The sequence below is a fragment of the Mastigoproctus giganteus genome, chromosome 13 (genome assembly GCF_048544385.1).
Source record: "Mastigoproctus giganteus isolate SK-2022 chromosome 13, ASM4854438v1, whole genome shotgun sequence".
Taxonomy (NCBI): Eukaryota; Metazoa; Arthropoda; class Arachnida; order Uropygi; family Thelyphonidae; genus Mastigoproctus; species Mastigoproctus giganteus.
The window spans coordinates 90,333,481-90,353,478 of NC_143587.1; the positions used below are offsets into that span (position 1 = coordinate 90,333,481).

The following is a 19,998-nucleotide window of genomic DNA, read 5'->3' on the forward strand; positions in this document are numbered from 1 at the left end:
TTTAACAATGAAACAAAGAGACTAGTCGAACATCTTCCTTATCAAATAATCAAATGGGATTTTCCAAGATAATTTAGAAAGGAAATTTTCCACTTCTTATTATAGTAGGTTACTTCAAATGGAGAAGAAAAAGTATTGAGATTATGGCTAGTATACTCAGTTTCTAGAGATTTGGTATTTTGTTTGTATTGCAAACTTTTCGGAGTCGGCAAATCGCAACATAATAATAAAAGACTGGCAACATTTGTCACATATTTTAAGTAAACATGAAAAAAGTGAATCTCATATCAAAAATAGTAGTAGTTTTGCTCAACTTTGAACAAATTTAGCAAAAAATATCACAATTGATTCTCGAGAACAGTTCAATTACCTCATCCTTTTTTTCTGTATGAGACAGAAAAAAAGGATGAGGTAATTGAACGCATAATTCATGCAATACAATTTTTAGCCCGACAATCTACAGCTTTCTGCAGATCATCTGAATAGTTATATGAAATTAATAATGGCAATTTTTTGAAGTTAACAGAAACTTTTTCAAAATTTGATGCAGTTATGGCAGAACATTTATGCCTTATTCAAAGCTCGACTTCAAAAAACATTGCTCATTATTTGGAACATCAAATTCAAAATGAAATTGTTGAACTACTTTCTGATGCTATTAGCCAAATATAATAGAAATGGTCAAAGATGCAAAATATTATTCCATTATTTTGGACACAACCCCTTATGTAAATTGCATCAAACAAATGGCACTTATAATCTGTTTCGCACATTATAATAAGTTAACAGAATGAGTACATTACATTATAATAAGTTAACAGTACATAATAAATTATCAAGCACAAATGAAATTGGAGAAAATTTTTTAGGCTTTTGTCCTGTAGATGACACAACTGGACAGGGATTGTATGATTTATTTTATATACTAAAATTGGACATTCAAAATCTTTGCGGACAGGGATACGATAATACGGCTAATATTAAGAGTAAATACAACGGGCTACAGCAAAAAATACTGGAAACTAACTCTAGAGCTTTTTATGTTCCTTGCTCAGTCCATAGTCTTAATTTAGTCGTCAATGATGCTGCAAAAATTTTGTTTGAGACTTAATTTCTTCAGTGTAGTTCAAGAATTTTACAATTTCTTTTCTATATCCACGAAGCAATGGAGTATTTTATTAAATATGTAAAAAACAAACACTAAAACCATTATCTAATATGAGATGGGAAAGTCAAATCGAAGTGATTAGACCTTTAAAATTACAGACCAAAGAAATATATCTTGCCTTAAAAGAAATTTCAAATGATTCAACAAAAGATATGGACACAAGATTTCATGCTAACACACTGATATCAAAATTAACATCATTTAAATTTATTTGTTCCATTATTGTGTGGCATGATATTTTGAGTAAAATTAATGTTGTTAGCAAAATGCTACAGAGTCCCGATTTTAACTTGAGCGAAGCTCTCGAAAATTAAATATGATTTAAACGAATCATTTGAATCTATCATAAGTTGTGCAATTCAAATCGCAGAAAACATAGATATCGAACCAACGTTTCCTGTCAATACAAGACAAAGAGAAAAGTAAAGATGTTTTGATTACAGATCAACAGACGAACGTATCATAGGTCCAAAATTAAATTTTAAAACATTCTTTTTTTTAGTATTAATAGATTCTGCTTTAATGTGTGTGAGCGATTTAAACTTTTAGAAGAATATAATGACATGTTTAAAGTTATATTGAAATTAAGTACATTAATGGATTGGGATGAAAGTGAAATCCTAACACATTGTAAAGATTTACAGCTAAAACTAACAGTTTACTCAAATAAGAGTAGTGATATAGATGGTATATCTCTATATGAAGAAATAAAATCTTTGCAATGTTTCTTAAATAAAAACATTACACCCAAGGATGTTTTGAATTTTATTTATATTAATCATTTAGTTGATTCTTTTCCAAATATTGCTATTTCTTTAAGAATATACTTGTCATTACCGGTAACAGTTGCTATTGCCGAATGAAGATTTTCAAAATTGAAGAAAATAAAAAATTATTTAAGATCCTCAATGTCTCAAGAGATATTATCTAATTTATCAACAATTTCTATAGAGAGTGAAGTATTAGAATAATTAGATTTAAGTAATATAATTAAAATGTTTGCTAGTTTAAAGGCCAGAAAAGTTACAATATTGTATTAAAAATATGTTAGAAATATCTTTATAATCATAGTACAAAAAATGATATTATTTTTCTGGTAACTATTCATTATTTTTGTTATTAAAGCATTTATGTAGGGAAAGGTTGTTATATGTATGTATGTATGTAGTATCAATATCTTTCCTTTTTGTCCTTCATAAACAGTGACTATTATAGCTTCTGGATCTGAGGGCTTAAATTAGGTCATTGAAGGGATGCCGAAAAACTGTTTGCACAAAGGGGCCGGCGCTGATATTAAGGCGCCTTTGCGCAAACAGCTTTTAGGATCATTTGTTTTGGAACAAAAAAATAAGACACAGTATTTTTAAAGGGCCTGCATGATATTTTTTTGTTGATATTTTAATTACTGAATAGTTAATTGATACAAGAATCATCCAAAATGAATGATCCTAATTTCTCCCCCCACAAGCAAGAAACATGTATATACACTTATTCTCCCTCAGTCTCCATTATGTTCTACCTAAAAGCTGTACCATTATGCTCTCACGATAGGAAGCTTCTTCCAGCTCTCACATTTTAATGAACTGTTGTGTGAAAACTATTGTCTTCACACAGTCATATTCATAGCATTGTTCCGTAGAGCATTACTGAAAAGTCCAAACAAATAAAAGAGCCTAATGTGAACTATATAAAGGGTGAGTAAGAACAAATCCATTGTCGAAATGATTAACTGTAAACTCCTCTGACCCGAGGTATAAACTAAACACTGTAGAAAAATCATTCCATCTATCCAATGGTTTCCAATTTGCTGACTTGCAGTATTTGATTGTCATGCAAACAGCCCTTTGTGTTAATTACTTAAAACAATCCCAAAAGTGGCGAGAAATGTAAACATTTCTTTTTCTAAAGATTACACGACAGATCAGTAACCGTTATTCAGTAAATAAAAGGCAGTATTATTTTTCAGATATTTCCTGTACCTCTGGTAACAAATACCATCTGTCCAGGTTATCTACCGGTAATGCATTGAAAAAGGTTTTGGGATGGGTTAGAGGATCTTTCTAGCTACTTGCTCTCAGATGAGGGGCCAATAAGTGCTAACATAAGTCAAGGTGCTGGAGGGTCCAAACAGTATGGTTAAAACTTGTGTAGGTTAAGTAACCTATAACTCATTTAATTAAAAAACGGAATATTTTACTTCATGCTTTGATTTTGTTTCTTTAAATGTCTGCATTTAAACATGCAGACATCTTCTTTAAATGTCAACTGCATTTAAACATTCAGACTTTGTGTCTAGTATAATTAACGTTTGTTTTCACTTAAGTAACTGAACATGTTCATAATCTATATTACCTTATCAACTTAACTTCTCTTCATAATTCAGTTTATCTCTCTGAGCCTTGTTCTTCATTCTTCATCTTGACGTCTATGTACGCAGGTGGCACTGACTCCTCTCTGCTCATCATCATATAAATGGAGTGTCAGATACAATGTTAGCATACAGTGGCATACTAAAATGATCCTAGAACAGTGCAGATCCCCTAATAAACAGAGGAGGTAGAACAATTTCAACGTTAATCATGTTAATTCTGAATTGTCATAATTAACTGTTTTTACTACTATCCTAATGTCAACCTGGATCATGTGTCGTATGTTATGTCAGTCTTTGTAGACATCAATGATTATACTTATACTTTTAATTAATTAAATTATATACACTACACTACACTATACTTCTGCTAACGTTTAAGTAGTTTGCAAGAAATAACACTGCAGTAATAAATCCATATTAAGTAATAACCATGAAAGGGTTCTAATGTCACTTAGGTTAGATTATGTGTGTATTAAGCACTAAAGCAACTCAGGCTATGAAGTCGGTATATCATGTCTCTATCTGCATGTATTGTTCGGTTAATTTTCCAACCCAAGCTTTTTCAATCAGTGTGGAATGATGGTGAATATATTGTTCTAACCACAGCAGCATCTGATATAACTTGATATGTGATCCTGTAGCATAAACTCAAGAAAACTCAGGTTGTGTATGTACAGTCACTGGCTAAAAAATTAGAAACCTTTATTCAGTATTTATTGGGGGCCACCTTTTGCCCAAATTGCAGCCCATACACATTGCAGCATGGATTCACTAGATATCTGAGGGAATCCAGCTCAAGATTTGATCATTCTTCCATCAAGATATCTGTCAGCAGCTGTATTGTGATGACAGACAATTGTAAGACTGAACATATTCCACACATTTGAATTGGACTTATATCTAGAGAATTAAGTGGATAGGGTAGATGTTAGAAATCATGGGAATGTATGTCGAGCCATTTAGATACAATTTTTGCACACTGTCAACTTGAAAGATCCACACAATCCCCAAAGGCCTGCAAGGTAAAGCTGGTTTGATAAGACACAGAGAAGTTCATTGGAAGTAACACCTTTCACAGTATGAGCGGACATAGTTCATACTAAGGGAACATATCCCATACCATGATACCAGCTCTAGCCACTTGAGTGGCGGACACCAAATAGTCTGGATACATTGTACTATATATGGAGTAATAGGGTTTTAGGAGCATCCACGACTCAGGCCATACTGCTCCGTATATACTGCCTGTAAATTGTGTGTGTGTGTTCTCTCATTGATTTTCTATTTGTGGGACGAAAAATATGAGTTTCTGGGAGAAAAAGACCATGTTGCGCTCACCTGAGACTGACTAACTCAGCCATGAAGGCCAATGAAAATTCCTCACATCATTGATGGGTAAAACTCAGGTCTTTTCCACCCAATGTGGGGAGGACGGTGATTATACCAACTATGCTACCCACGAGGGCTGGATACATGGTTTCATGAAATTAATGTTACACTTTCACCAACTGTTAATGTGAAAAAAGTGTAAACTTACACTTATCAGACCATATTATCTTTTCCGCTGTTCTGTAGTCCAGTCTTGGCATTGGTGGCACCAATTCAGTTGAATCTTTTGTTTTTTACTGAAAGAAGCGGTACACAACTACCAAATCCCATATTCTTCAACTACTGCAGCATAGTTCAGCTGAAAATGGGTCATTTCACCTAAATTAGCATCATTTCACCTAAATTAATATTTTAGTCATTTGCTTCACACTGGACCTTCTATTCTGATGCACAATTTGCTTTAAATTAGTGCAGTCTCGATCTTGGAGTGCGAACTTTCTGTCGCACTTCTTTCTTTTAGAGCTGCATTACCCTTTCCACTTCCTCTCATTGTATACTTTTGAAATGGTTGCTCTCACTCAACACAGCAGTGATTTTCATTGTGAATCCTGCTAAATGTGCTCCAACAATAACACTTTGCTGAAAATCAGAAAGATTGCCTATTTTACCCATGACGGAATCAACAAAGAAACTCCAGGAAAGCTTACAGTATTTGTCTGATACCAAAGAACTTGTAATCATGCCTTGTCACAAATTACATTAGTATATATTATGTTTAATTATCTGTTGAAGCCAATTACAAAAGGTTTCTAATTTTTTGGCCAGTGGATGTATTTTAACAATGGCAATTAGGCCGATTACAAATCAATAATAGGAGATGAGATATTACAGAAATATTTTCCACTGACTGGAAATGCTGTCCACATTTTGCTGATGACAGTACAACACATTCAACTTTCCAGTTCTACAAATCCTGCTCTGTACAAGCAGATACAATTATCAAATATCACTCACCAGTTCTTTCACTGCTGAATTTTTCACTTTTAATTAATCAAATCATTATTACTACTTTACTACAACATTATTACTACACTATACCTCTGCTAGTGATAAATTGCTTGCAAGAAATAACTCTGCATTTAAAGAACTTAATAGAAAGGGAGCAAGAATATTTGCTGATGCTATCGAGACAGTGTTAGGTGGGTCAGAAAACTGCTAGCTCTGGGGGATACAAGGACTAATAGATTAACAGTAGCCACTGGCAGTAGGGTTTCTTGCACTGCTTCTATTGGAATGAGAAGCAGCCTGAAAAACAAGATGCAGAGTATTTCAGAGACTGCTGGAGTCATTGCGGTACGAGTAAACACATGGGTTGTGTTAGGGTAGCTAAGAATAGGAACAAGTGCATGTATACTTGCGTGTACACCAATGCTAGGAGTTTGGTAAATAAATTTGATGAATTTGACGTATTGCTCAAAACATCAAAGGCAGATATTGCTGGGATATCAGAGACGTGGTGTCACACAGATATAAGGAATTCAGAACTGGAATTTGGGGAGTACAATGTGTACAGGAAGGATAGACAGGATAGAAAGGGAGGAGGTGTTATGCTATTAGTTAAGAAACACATAAAATACAAGGAAGTGCAGCCAGTTGACATCACTGGACAGTGCAGTGTCGAGTCAGTTTGGTGTGACATAAGAATTGGGAGATCAAAATTGAGCATAGGAGTGTGTTAAAGGACTAATGACTCTGATGAGTATAATAAGAAATGGTACAGGGAAATAGAATGGGCCAGTAAATCAGAGAGTCCTATAATGGGAGATTTTAATTTCCCAGATATTGACTGGAATTTGTGGGTTGGTCACTCACACACTAGCAAGGCTTTTGTGGATTTATTGGATGATTGTTTTCTACATCAGCACGTTCGGGAGGCAACTAGAGGGAGTAATACTCTTGATGTGATTATCAGTAGTGATTCTTCATGCATTAAGAATCTGCAGATAAAGGAACCACTCGGTGGCAATGATCACAGTGTACTGAAGTGGGATTTACTCAAAGAGGTAACTACCATCAGGGATGAAGGGAAGGGTTTTTGCTTCCGTAAAGGCGACTACAGTGGTCTGAGACAGTATTTAAATTCTATACGGTGGGACCAACTGATGATGTTACCAACAGCAAATTCAAAATAAGAGGCATTCAAAGAATTAATCTTGGAAGTTACTAGGCTTTACATACCAACTAAGAAATATTAGGCCTAAATGGTTTCACATGAACTAATGAGATATGTGGCAAAGAAGAATAATGCATGGGATATATATATATATATGAATTAATGGGTGACATGGAAGCCTATGATAGATATAATCTGGTCTGTAACCAAGTCACAAAGGAGATTAGGCAGGCAAAGTCAGATTATGAGAAATATTTGGCAAAGGATGCAAAGAATTCTTTGCCTATGTAAACTATAGAAGGAAAGGGATGAATCAGATTGGTCCATTGGATATTGATGGCTCAACTGTTGATGATCCTGCTCAGGTGGCTAACAAACTAAATGAGTATTTTGCATCTACATTCACACATGAGGAGGTATTCAGGGAGGGGAATGCCAGAGGTGAATCAAAATCTGGCAGTGAGCTAGATGATTTTGTAATAACTGAGAGTAAAGTGGATCAGAAAAGAGGCCCCCCGGGGTGAATGGGATCTATCCAGTTATATTAAAGGAGGCAGCAAAGAAAGTAAGCAACCTCTTACCATAATTATGAGAGCTTCCTTGGACTCAGGGTAGGTACCCATGGACTGGAGATGTGCAAATGTGACCCCAATTCACAAAGGAGGATCAAAGGACGACACATGCAATTATAGACCGGTTAGTTTAACTTCTGTTCAGGGGAAATTAATGGAGGCACTGGTTAAAGAAGCACTTCAGGATCATCTAGACAAGACTTCAGGGTAGGTACCCATGGACTGGAGATGTGCAAATGTGACCCCAATTCACAAAGGAGGATCAAAGGACGACACATGCAATTATAGACCGGTTAATTTAACTTCTGTTCAGGGGAAATTAATGGAGGCACTGGTTAAAGAAGCACTGCAGGATCATCTAGAAAAGACTTCAGTTCTAGCTCGGACACAGTATGGTTTTGTTAAGGGGAAGTCTTGTCTGACCAATTTGATTAGATACTATGATGTGGTCACAAAGGAACTGGATGCAGGGAATAATACAGGGAATAAATTGATATCATACATGTGGATCTTAGAAAGGCTTTTGATTCAAGGCAAATGGCTGCTAGGGATAAAGTAATGGTTGAGTGGGAGAAGACATTGAGAAAACACAAATGTACCCAACACTGAACCCTGAGTGGTGTCCCTCAGGGTTCAGTGTTGGGTCCACTGTTGTTTTCTGTATTTATAAATGACATTGATGATGGTATATCAAGCTTAATGTCCAAGTTTCAGGATGACACGAAGGTTAGCAGGGTTGTAAGGGCACTAAGACAGTATGCTACTGCAACAGAATCTAGAAAAGTTGAGCAGATGGGCTAAGGGGTTGCAAATGAAGTTTAACATTGACAAATGTAAAGTACTACATATGGGAAGCAGTAACCCCAGAGTAACGTATCAACTCTATGGTACTACATTGACAGTGGTAGAGAATGAAAAGGACCTGGGAGTAATTGTGCAGGTAGCTATGAAGTTTTCTGAGCAGTGCAGATGGTCTGCAAAAGTAGCTTATGGTGTCTTGTCAATGATATACAGGAATAGGAATTTTTCTAGCAGGGATAAGGTGATTATCCCATTGGCAATGGTCAGGCCACACCTTGAGTATTGAATACAGGCCTGGAAGTCTCATTTTAAGAAGGATGTAGAGCTGTTGGAACGAGTACAGAGAAGGGCAACACAATTAGTGAATGGAACGAAGTGTTGCTCTTACAAAAAAAGGCTTAAGTTTTGCAGATTACAGTGTCTGGAGACTAGGCACCTGCAAGGTGATCTGATTGAGATGTACAAAGCCTTGAATGGTTTGAGCATGCTCAATGCTGATGGGATTCTTCCTCTTGCTCAGAATAATCACCTGAGATGGCATAAATTCAAATTGGAGAAAGACATTTGTAGGATAGATGTGCGGAAGTTTATCTTTAGCCAGCAGGTAGTTGATTGGTGGAACAGACTTCCATCTTTTGTCATGGAAGTTGATAGCCTAAATAAATTTAATGTTGAGCTGGACAGGTATTTGGAACAAACAGAGGGGTGAAATGGGAACGTTTTTTTTTTTTTTTTTGGCTGATGCTGCATAAGCTTGCTTTCTTGCATCATATGCCTCTACTAATGCTAACTAACTAAAAAATACCCATTTATGAAAACCCTCTATCCACTGTTCTTCAATCAATCCCTCATCCACAGGATTTCCAATACCCAATCCAGAATGTGAAAGCTGTTTCTCGAACAAACTGCTTTATAACCTCGTCATAGTAATATACCTGATTAATGGTAAGATCTTTCTCCCCTTCACGACACCATGCTGAGACAGTGAGGATGCCATTCTTGTAAACATAGTCTTTTACTGGGTTTTTTAATCACAGAATCCACAATCTTAACAACCACAAAAGACAAACTGAGTAGTTTATAATTGCACATCACTTCTTTTCTCTTATGGATTGGAGTTATATTAGCACAACTCTAGTAAAAAGCAATAATCTCTGAATCTAATGATGATCTCATTAACATTACTAATGCTTGGATGCAATCACATGCAGTTTTCTTCAGTATAAATGGATGTATACCTTCCATCTGTGGAACTCCACATAGGCATTATACTGTATTACTTTTTCACAACAGCTCAAGTCAGCTTCACTATTCCCATTTGCACGGATGTAGTTTCAATAATATAGATCAGTGGATTTCAACCGGGGTGCTTCAGCAAAATTACAGGGTTGCCACATAATTTGCATTTAAGTTAAACTTATTTTTTTTAAATTTAAGTATTTATATCATTATAAAAGGTACATCCTTATAATTATATTATTAAAACTAACATATAACATTTTTTTAAATATTATATATATATATATATATATATATATATATTATGAAATCAACAGGGATTACCTTTATTTTTGATATAGGATGCTTCTTTTCCAGCCAACTCTCCTAGTCATTCTTTGTGAAGGCGATATAAATTTTATAAAAAATGTGAAACATCTCCAGTCAACCCTTCCCTATCTCTTCCATCATGCAGTATGATTGATGACTTTTGAGGTTATGATGAACATTGTGGTGAGATCCAATATTCCTTACATTTCGAGGGTACAGCTCTAAAACGGTGTACTAACTAGTGGCCTAACTGTACTAACTAGTGTACTAACTCTCTAGGAGGCTCCAAATCAGCTAGTGTATAATCTTGCTACCTCTGCTCTGCCAGATAGTGATGGTTGTTGTTGTTATTTGGTTTTTAGGAGCATTAGCAACTAAGGCCATATTGCTCCGAGCTGGGGATATGCGGTGCTCATTCCCTGACCTTTCCGCATCCTCTGTATTTGGTGGTCATGGGCTCGAACCCCGGTCTAATCAAGAAGCATGTGCTACATACTGCCGCACCTGCCCACCTGGCTACGGAGGCACCCCAGAGAGTGACTGGAGGGAGTCTGAGTAGTGTGTATGCGGGGAGCATTGTCGTGGCCACGTTATGTCTAGGATCTGGGTATATTCTTACCACGTGTACGCCCTATCCAAAAATTTCCTTACTTCATACAGCATGTCCCACCCACTTTTTCTTACTATTGAATACACCATGAATTGTCAAAATAATAGAGCAAGCTTATCTGCGAAAAGATCTAAACCTCCCAAGGACTTCCTAATTCATTTCACAAATATACGTGGTCTCAATTCTAATCTCAACGATGTCCATTTCCTCTTCCAGTCTGCCACACCCCATGTTCTTTTTCTGACAGAATCTCAGTTATCGGTTGATTCAACTACTGCTCATCTCAGTTGCCCAAATTATTCGCTGTATGATTCCTTTCGCCTCAAGGGGGGTACTTGTGCATATGTCCGTTCTGATATTCCCTGTCAGAGACTTGGCAATTTGGAATCTCCTCTCTTTGATCTTCTCTGACTTAAAATCTCTCTACCTCATTGTGTCAAATTCATCTGTTGTCTCTACTGTTCTCCCAACTCCACTAATCACTTGGAGCTCTTTGAATTCCTCTCTTTGCAAATTGACTTTCTCAAGTCCAACTTCCCTAACAGTGAGGAAATTTTCCTTGGTGATTTTAATGTTCACAACTCCAGCTGGCTTCCATTTTCTAGTCACACTGACCCAGCTGGTCGAGATGCTGAGGCTTTTGCAATTACTAATGACCTCGTACAGATTGTTCATTTACCTACAAGAATACCCGACAATCCTACTCATACAGCCAACACACTTGATCTTTTTCTCACAAACAACCCTTCTAAGTACACGGTCGAAGTGAGAGGTCTTTTAGGCACTTCAGATCACAACTTGGTGATTGTCTCTACTCCAATGGAGCCTTTATCTCATGGCTATTCCCAAACTCATGTTGTTTGGCATTACAAGAAGGGAAAATGGGATTACCTGCGAGATTTCTTTTCTTCTTTTTCTTGGTTGAATTACTGTTTCAAAACTTCTGATGTCAACGTTTGCTCAGATCATGTCAGTGAAATTATTCTTGCAGGAATGGAATCTTTTATCCCACACTCCACTTTAAAATCTCGTCCTTTATCTAAACCTTGGTTTTCCAATAAATGTGCTAAGGCTGTTCAAGAGAAAAATGTTGCATATTGTAATTGGCTTATTTCTAATTCTTCAGTTTCATTTTCTGCCTACACCAAAGCTCCAACAAATGTAAAGCAGTTATTAATCAGTCCAAACTAGAGTTTGAACAGGCTAAGAATAGAAAACTTGCTTCTTGCCCTAATGTTAGCCGAGCATTCTGCTCTCTTGCCAAAGCTATTGGCCGCAAATTTTGCCCATCTCTGTCCAAACCAGATGGTTCTGTTGTCACTTCAGCCAAGGATAAAGCTGACCTGCTAGCATCCCATTTTTCTTCCAACTCATGTATTAATGATCTTGGTAAAACACCTCCCACCATTCCCAACATGCTCCATTCAATTCCTCCTGTGGTCTTCCATCAAAAGGATGTCAGAAGGATTTTGACAAATCTTGATGCTAAGAAAGGTTCAGGTCCCGATGGTATTTCTCCACTTGTTCTCAAAACCTGTGCTCCTGAACTTACTCCTATTCTTTGCCGCCTTTTTTCACTTTCTTATTCCAAAGGTGTTTTTCCTTCTGCTTGGAAATTTGCTCATATCCAGCCAGTTCCTAAAAAGGGTGACAAATCCCTCCTATCCAATTATCGTCCCATTGCATTTACTTCTCCTCTTTCTAAAGTATTGGAGAAATCAATTAACCACCAACTCTTAAACTACCTAGAAACCTTCCGTCTGATCAACGATCGCCAGTATGGATTCCGTCAGTGTCGATTCACTGGTGATGTTCTCGCTTATGTTACCCATTTATGGACTAATTCAATCGAAAGATTCGGTGAAACACGAGTAGTTGCTCTTGACATCTCATAGTCTTTCGATCGTGTTTGGCATAAAGGTCTTCTAAACAAGCTTCCATCTTATGGTTTGTCAACTGTTTTTAGTAATTGGTTATCCAGTTTTCTTTCTGATCGCTCACTAATGGTGATGGTAGATGGTTCTCTGTCTTTTAACTTCTCTACTAATGCCTGTGTCCCCGAAGTTTCAGTTCTTTCCCCCACTCTTTTCCTCTTGTATATTAATGACCTTCTTCCATTGACTGGAAATCCTATCCATAGTTTTGCCGATGATAGCACATTGCATTCCACTTTCCATTTTGAGAAACCTTGCCCTGCTCAATCAGCTTCAACTTCTCAAAAATCTGCTACCAATTCCTTAAATGCTGATCTTCTGGTAATTCTCCAGTGGGGCAAAGACAACTTAGTTGATTTCAACCCTTCTAAAACTCTTGTCTTATATCTCACAAAAAGGATTCTTCCGCTCCTATGCTTATCTTTAGTGACACTCCGATTTCTAGGCAAAATGATATATCCCTTTTGGGGATTACCCTGAATTCTAATTTCTCTTGGCACAAGCACATTACAAATATTGCTTCCTCTGCATCTAAAAAACTTGGTTTTCTCTTTCGCTCTCGGCGTTACTTTTCTTCCAAACATCTGCTCACTCTGTATAAATCGCAAATCCGCCCTGCCATGGATTATTGTTCCCACATCTGGGGCGGTGCCCCAAAACCTCTCTCAGGCTTCTTGATTCCATCAGAAGAAGGCAGTTAGGTTAATTAATGATTTATCTCTAACAGTATCTCTCCACTCGCTGTCTCATAGGGCGTCTCCGTAGCCAGGTGGGAAGGAGCAGCAGTGTGTAGCACATGCTTCTTGATTAGACCTGGGTTCGAGCCCATCACCACCAAATACGGAGGATGCGGAAAGGTCAGGGAATGACCACTGCATATCCTGGAGCAATATGGCCTTAGTTGCTAATGCTCCTAAAAAAAAAAAAAACCAAACAAACAAAGCTGTCTCATAGACGTACTGTTTCTGCTGCATGCCTCTTCTACAGATACTTCCATGGGCACTGTTCTTCTGAATTGGCTTCTATAATTCCTGCTCTCTCTTTCAAAACAATCCGAACACGTGCCACCACCAGCCAACATCCATTTACCGTCCAACCTCAAACTCACAGAACCAACTTTTCGTCTTCCTCATTTATTCATTCAACTGCCGTTTTCTGGAACAACCTTCATTCATACGTATTTCCTTAAAATTACAGTGTACAGAAGTTCAAGTCCAATGTCAACAAATATCTTCTTTTGTCTTCTCAATCTCCAACCCAAGCAATGTACTAAGTACTATAGGTTCTAACACCTCTCGTGTTTGGGGGTTTACATAAAAAAAAAATCTTCCCCACTGTCAGAACAGTAATGTTCCAGACCCCTCAGTCTCAATATTGAGCCCTCAACCCAACTTCTGTCTACAAACACCACCTCTGCCAGCAAGGAAAACATTACATATATTGACATTAAAATTAAAATTTAAAGGTCTAAAAAGCTTAATGAATATGGAGCAATTATTCTCTTTGTTCCTGTAGATTGACATTAAAATTAAAATTTAGGGGTCTAAAAAGATTAATGAATATGGGGCAATTATTCTCTTCATTCCTTAGGTCGGACTAAAACTTTTCAAAGCAACATGTTCACAGGAATAAGAGCAACACACACTATTGTGTGTTGCCCATATTCATTAAGCTTTTTAGACCTTTAAATTTTAATTTTAATGTCAATCTACATAATGTTTTCCTTCCTGGCAGAGGTATGGTGTTTGTAGACAGAAGTTGGGTTGAGTGCTCAATATTGAGACCGAGGGGTCGGGAACACTACTGTTCTGACAGTGGGGAAGATGTTTCACATTTTTTATAAAATTTATATCGCCTTCACAAAGAATTGTTAGCACATTTGACTAGGAGAGTTGGTTGGAAAAGAAACATCCTATATCAAAACTAAAGGTAATCCCTGTTGATTTCATAATATAATAGAATATAGGAAATATCAAGCACTTAATAGCTCTCTATCATCAAATATATATATATATATATATATATATATACCGTATTTCTTCGATTCTAAGATGCACTCCCCCCCCCCCATAAACGTCTCTAAAAACGGGTGCATCTTAGAATCGATGGCATCTGACAATTCTAGTTTTGTTTTCGAAATTTCCCACACTTTGCACATGACACCGCATGTTTTGTTTTTACGCGGAAACCCCCGCCTCCAAGTTTGACCATTATCACAGTCTCTAATTCCATTGGAGAGTAAAGTGACGTGGGTAATTTCATGTGCTTTCGAAATGTGAAGCCACCGTTATTTCATTATAGTGGAGCTCACTCAGTGAAAACGAGGAAGTTTTGTTTGTATCTTTGAAAGTACATACGAAGAGAAGTGGAGTTATTGTATTTCATTCATTTTGATCCCTTATTGAACATTAAAATGTTGTCAAAAAGACTGCACTATGAATCCGTTTTGAAACGAAAAGTTATTGTGTATTCAAAAGAACATGGAAATAGAGCTGCGGGTCGACATTTTGACATTAGTGAATTAATATTTGTCATTGGAGAAATGATTGCAATTCCATATTTTCATGCAAAGCAACAACCAAGTGCTTTACAGGGCCTAAGAAAGGAAGATTTCCACAAGTCGATGAAGCTGTGATACATTTTGTAACGGAGACACACGCAAAAGGATTACCCATCACTTGACAAGCCATGCAATTGAAAGCCAGAGAAACTGCCAAATCCCTTGGAAGAGAGAAAACAATTTTTAAAGGCAGTCGTGGCTGGTGCAACAGACTCATGCGTCGTAGTGGATTATCGTTAAGGCGCCGAACATCTATCTGCCAAAAAATTCCTGCAGACTTTCAACAGAAGCTGATTAACTTTCAACGAAAGGTGATGAAATTAAAGAAGAAAAAAAAAACTGAGTTTAGTCAAATTGGAAATGCTGATGAAAGCCCGGTCTTCTTCGATATACCTCGAAATCACACCAGAAATGCTAAAGGTGCTAAAGAAATCAAGATTATAAGCATGAGCTATGAAAAGAAGCATATCACTGTGATGCTATGCATCACCACTGATGGTCGAATGTTGCCACCATATTTAATTTTAAATCAAAAAACCATACTGAAGAATGAAATTTTCCCAAAAGATGTTATTATGCGTGCACAATAAAATGGATGGATGTCGGCAGAGCTTACGGAAGACTGGCTAAATGTTGTGTGGAATAGACATCCTGGAAGTCTTCACAACCCACCTAACATGCTAGTACTTGATGCATTTCTTGGACATTTGTCTGAATGGGTCAAAAATAAAATCTTGCAAAAACGTTGTGACTTGGTTGTGATTCCTGGTGGCATGACTAGCCAACTGCAGCCACTCGATGTTTCAGTCAACAAACAATTTAAGGATTACTTGAGAAAGGAATATGAATCCTGGCTGTTGACTGACAACCTTCCGCTGACACATTCCGGAAAAATTTAGAAAGTGCCGGCATTACAAATTGGCAGAATGGGTATCAACAGCTCGGAAGCTAATCCCAGAAAGAATAGCGCAGCACTCATTTAAAAAATGTTGCATCACCAATGCTCTTGATGGCTCAGAAGAATCAGACTCTGAATGTGAAGTAGACTCTGATATTAATTCAGATACTGACGGCTCAGAAGATTCAGAAGGAAGTGATGAATAACATACCCACTGATAAATACTATTGTTGTTAGTAAATTGAATTCTATTATAATAAAAATATTTGTTAGATTTATTTTAGAGTTTTATTTTATTTATTTATTTTTTCTTAGAATCAAAGCTTTTTTTCTGTTGGTGGCACTGAAATTAAAGTGTCTTACAATTGATGGCATCTTAGAATTGAAGAAATACAGTATATATATATATACCGGGTGGTTATAAAATAAGTTGGTTGGGCAACAAGATTAGTGAATGGAACGAAGGGTTGCTCTTATGAAGAAAGGGTTAAGTTTTATAGATTACAGTGTCTGGAGACTAGGCACCTGCGAGGTGATCTGATTGAGGTGTATAAAGCCTTGAATGGTTTGAGCTTGCTCAATGCTGATGGAATTCTTTCTCTTGCTCAGAATAATCACCTGAGAGGGCATAAATTCAAATTCAGGAAAGACAGTTGTAGGATAGATGTGCGGAAGTTTGCCTTTAGCCAGCGAGTAATTGATTGGTGGAACAGACTTCCATCTTTTGTTGTGGAAGTTGATAGCCTAAATAAATTTAAGGCTGAGCTGGACAGGTATTTGGAATGAACAGAGGGGTGAAATGGGAGTGTTTTTTTTTTTTTTGGCTGATGCTGCATAAGCTTGCTTTCTTGAATCGTATGCCTCCACTAATGCTAATGCTAAAAAGTTTCCCTATTCAGGAGCCCCTCTTGTTAAAACGGTTAGAGTTAGTGCTGTGAAAATCAGTGGATATGCAATTTAGGGTATGGGGAAGTGATTTTTGTAGAAGAAAAAAAATCAGTTAAAATTTACACCTCCAGGGGAAAAACGGTGTTGCCCATATATAAAAGTTGTCATTTACTTCAAGACACACTGCTTACGGAAATGACATCCTGTTAGATAAAAGAAGAAAGGCCAATGCCACAGTCAAAAACCATCATGGCTCTTAGAAAAAAGAAATGTGCTCTTTTAGTAAAACTGTTCTACCGGAATAACAGTAATGCTGATGCAGCACTACGTGAATATTGGAAACTTAAAGGTTTGCTGAAAGGACCTATGATGTCAGTGTGTCTTCGAACACTAATAAAGAAATTTGAAGCTACCAGGACGTTAGGTGTAATTCCAGGCAGGGGACAACCATGTATCGAAACAGAGGTAGCAGATGAAGTGGCAGTTGCAATGGTCTCCAGTCAGTAGTGCCAGAGGATTGAACATTCCTTGGTCTACTGTACATAAAGTTCTTCGAATAATTTTACGCTGGTTCCCGTATAAGATTCACATAGTGCAAATTAAAGTCTTGTGATCAGCAACAATGAATAGACTTTGATCCGATTTCTGGCTCATATGGAACTTGATGATATATGGGCTCAAATGATCTTGTGGTCTGATGAGGCACATTTCACTCTTCATGGGGCTGTAAATGCACAAAACTGCCGACTATGGGGAATTTCTCACCCATCTGTTGCGCATGAAAGACCACTACAAAGTCCATACATTACAGCAGCATTTCCCAAACTTTTTTAGTCATGAAACACTTTTCGTCTCACAACATATTCACAGAACACTTACAAAACACAAGTTTAGCGAGAGCCAAAGAAGTGTTGCTAATATTTTATTACATATGGCACACTGTGCACATATGATGTCATATTCCTACATGAATAAAACTTTGAATAAAACTTTGAATAGAATTCAACTATTATGCGTTGTTGAATCTTTTTGCCAAAAATGCTGATTCAATCTTGTTCAATTACTGTTTTTCATACTCAGCTTTTCCAAGCCTTACCTAAACACTGGTTTTATTACATATCTGCATATAGACTACTCAACAAAATTCACAGTACAAGTACAGTTTGGGATGAAATGGGACAAAATTTGGTATGTTAGTATACCATACAATAAAGATGAAATGGGGAGACAATGAGATATGTTGGGCAGGTATAAGGGTCATTTATGGGGGTTGTATAACAAAAACCAAAATGATCACCTTACAGAAGTTGAAACAAGATGCTCGAAAATATGGTCAAATGGCATCGATACAGAATATGGTCCCTCTAATTGCTAAACCAACCTAACAGCGGTGAACCATGCTTGATATAAGGATGTCTATAAGATTCTGTTGCAACAAATCCCATTCTTCCACCAGCACAGACCTTAGCTCACCTAGTGACTGACCCTCGTTGGTAGGACAGTTGGTAGGATTGCCATCCTCCCCACACCGATGGAAAAGACCTGAGTTCGAATCCAGCCAATGAAAGAAGGAATTTTTATGGGCTTTTTCATAACATGGCTGAGATAGTTTGTCTCAAGCAAGGATATCAAGGTTTTTTTTCTCCCGGAAACTCGGGTTTCTCGTACATCAAACAGAAAATCGACCACAGAATACACGCAAATTTACAGACAATATACACAAAGCAATATGGCCTTAGCCACTGATGCTCCTAACATCCCTCTACAACAACAACCAAGTGACCGAGAAGTTGGTTGTAAGTCTGCAATGTGATGTCCAAGTCACATGTTCATAGCATGATTTTTGACGAGCTCTCCAGTGGTTTGGGACTAATGGAATAAACTAAATTATAATATATTTGGCTCACCTGGAAAATTACTTTCAACTACCCTTGTGTATTGTGTCTGTAAATTGCTTGTATTCTTGTTTATACTCCGCCATGATCACCAGGTCAGTGGAATTTACAATAAATTAATCAATACAAACTTTAATCATATTTAGCAGTCACGGGCTTGAACCCTCGGCCACTCAGAGAGTGTCTGCTACTGCACTCGTGCTTTTGACCATTTGAATACGTCAGGCCAAACAGAAAATAGTTTGTTTTCTGGTCGATTTACCTTTTGCTTGACGAAAAACCCCAGATTTTCTAGGCCAAAAGCCTTGCTATCTACGCCTGAAACCGACTAACTCAGCCATGGAGGGAAAAAACCAAAAGGTTTCTCGCATTATCAATGGGATTCGAACCCGAGCCTTTTCCACCTGGTGGGGTGGTGACGATACCACTGTGCTACCCGTGCAAAAGGACCAATGGGATTCTAGTACATATTCAAGTATAATTTTTATGTTTTGGAGATCTCCAGGGTTTCTCCTATATGCCACAATTGCATCTGTAAGGCACGAGCCAAAGCTGGAAAGTGTGACAATGTGTGTAGTGTATGTGTTGTTCTGTTGAATGTTGAGTGCCGGCTCCTGGCGTTTTGCAGCCAGAGATCCCCAAACTAAAAGTCTTGTACTAGAGCTTCCAGGGATTGCCTGGAAACCCCAAGGTAAATTATGAAAAGAAATGGGATAATAGTTGGAGAAGTAAAGAAAGGAGGGAAGGATGGGAAAGTATTAGAAAAGATGGCCGATGAAAGAAAATGCATCTCCAGAAAAAGAAGAATAACTAGTAATAATGAGAATAGAAGAGAAGAGAATAAAAAGACAGCTAGTAGACTATCCACAAACATTTCAATGGGCTTGCAAACATAAATTATGGATATCCAGTAAGAAAACTGTTATGATGCTATTCAAGGGTAAATCTGACATTGGAAGACCCCCAGTAGTTTTTATTGGGGGATATTGGGTACTACTGGTCAGTAATAGTAAACACCTGGGCTTGAATATAGAAAATAGATTGACTTTTCTACCTCATTTAGAATATACAGGAGAAAAAGTTAAGAAGAAGTTTTCTTCTGCTATTATTTGAATAACAAGAACAGAATGTGGCTTGAGGAAGAAGGCATTATATTACAAAGCAATATAATACCAAAATTATATTTTGGTATTATATTACAAAGCAATCTTTCTTCCAATTGTTGCATATGGTGCACCTATTTGGTACTTC

At 37.2% G+C, this 19,998-nt stretch overlaps 1 protein-coding gene across 9 annotated transcripts in view; it reads right to left on the minus strand.

Annotated features, from left to right (window-relative positions):
* Nucleotides 1-19,998, minus strand: part of PMCA (plasma membrane calcium-transporting ATPase 3) — a 1,183,542-nt gene that overhangs the window by 979,119 nt on the left and 184,425 nt on the right. For 6 of the 9 annotated variants that reach the window (XM_090387939.1, XM_090387938.1, XM_090387937.1 and 3 more), the window contains one exon: nucleotides 3,521-3,708. The exons of the other annotated variants lie outside the window; for them this stretch is intronic. The gene's annotated coding sequence lies outside the window, so the exon portion shown is untranslated. The remainder of the gene's footprint in view (nucleotides 1-3,520; nucleotides 3,709-19,998) is intronic. 9 annotated transcript variants of the gene reach the window in all.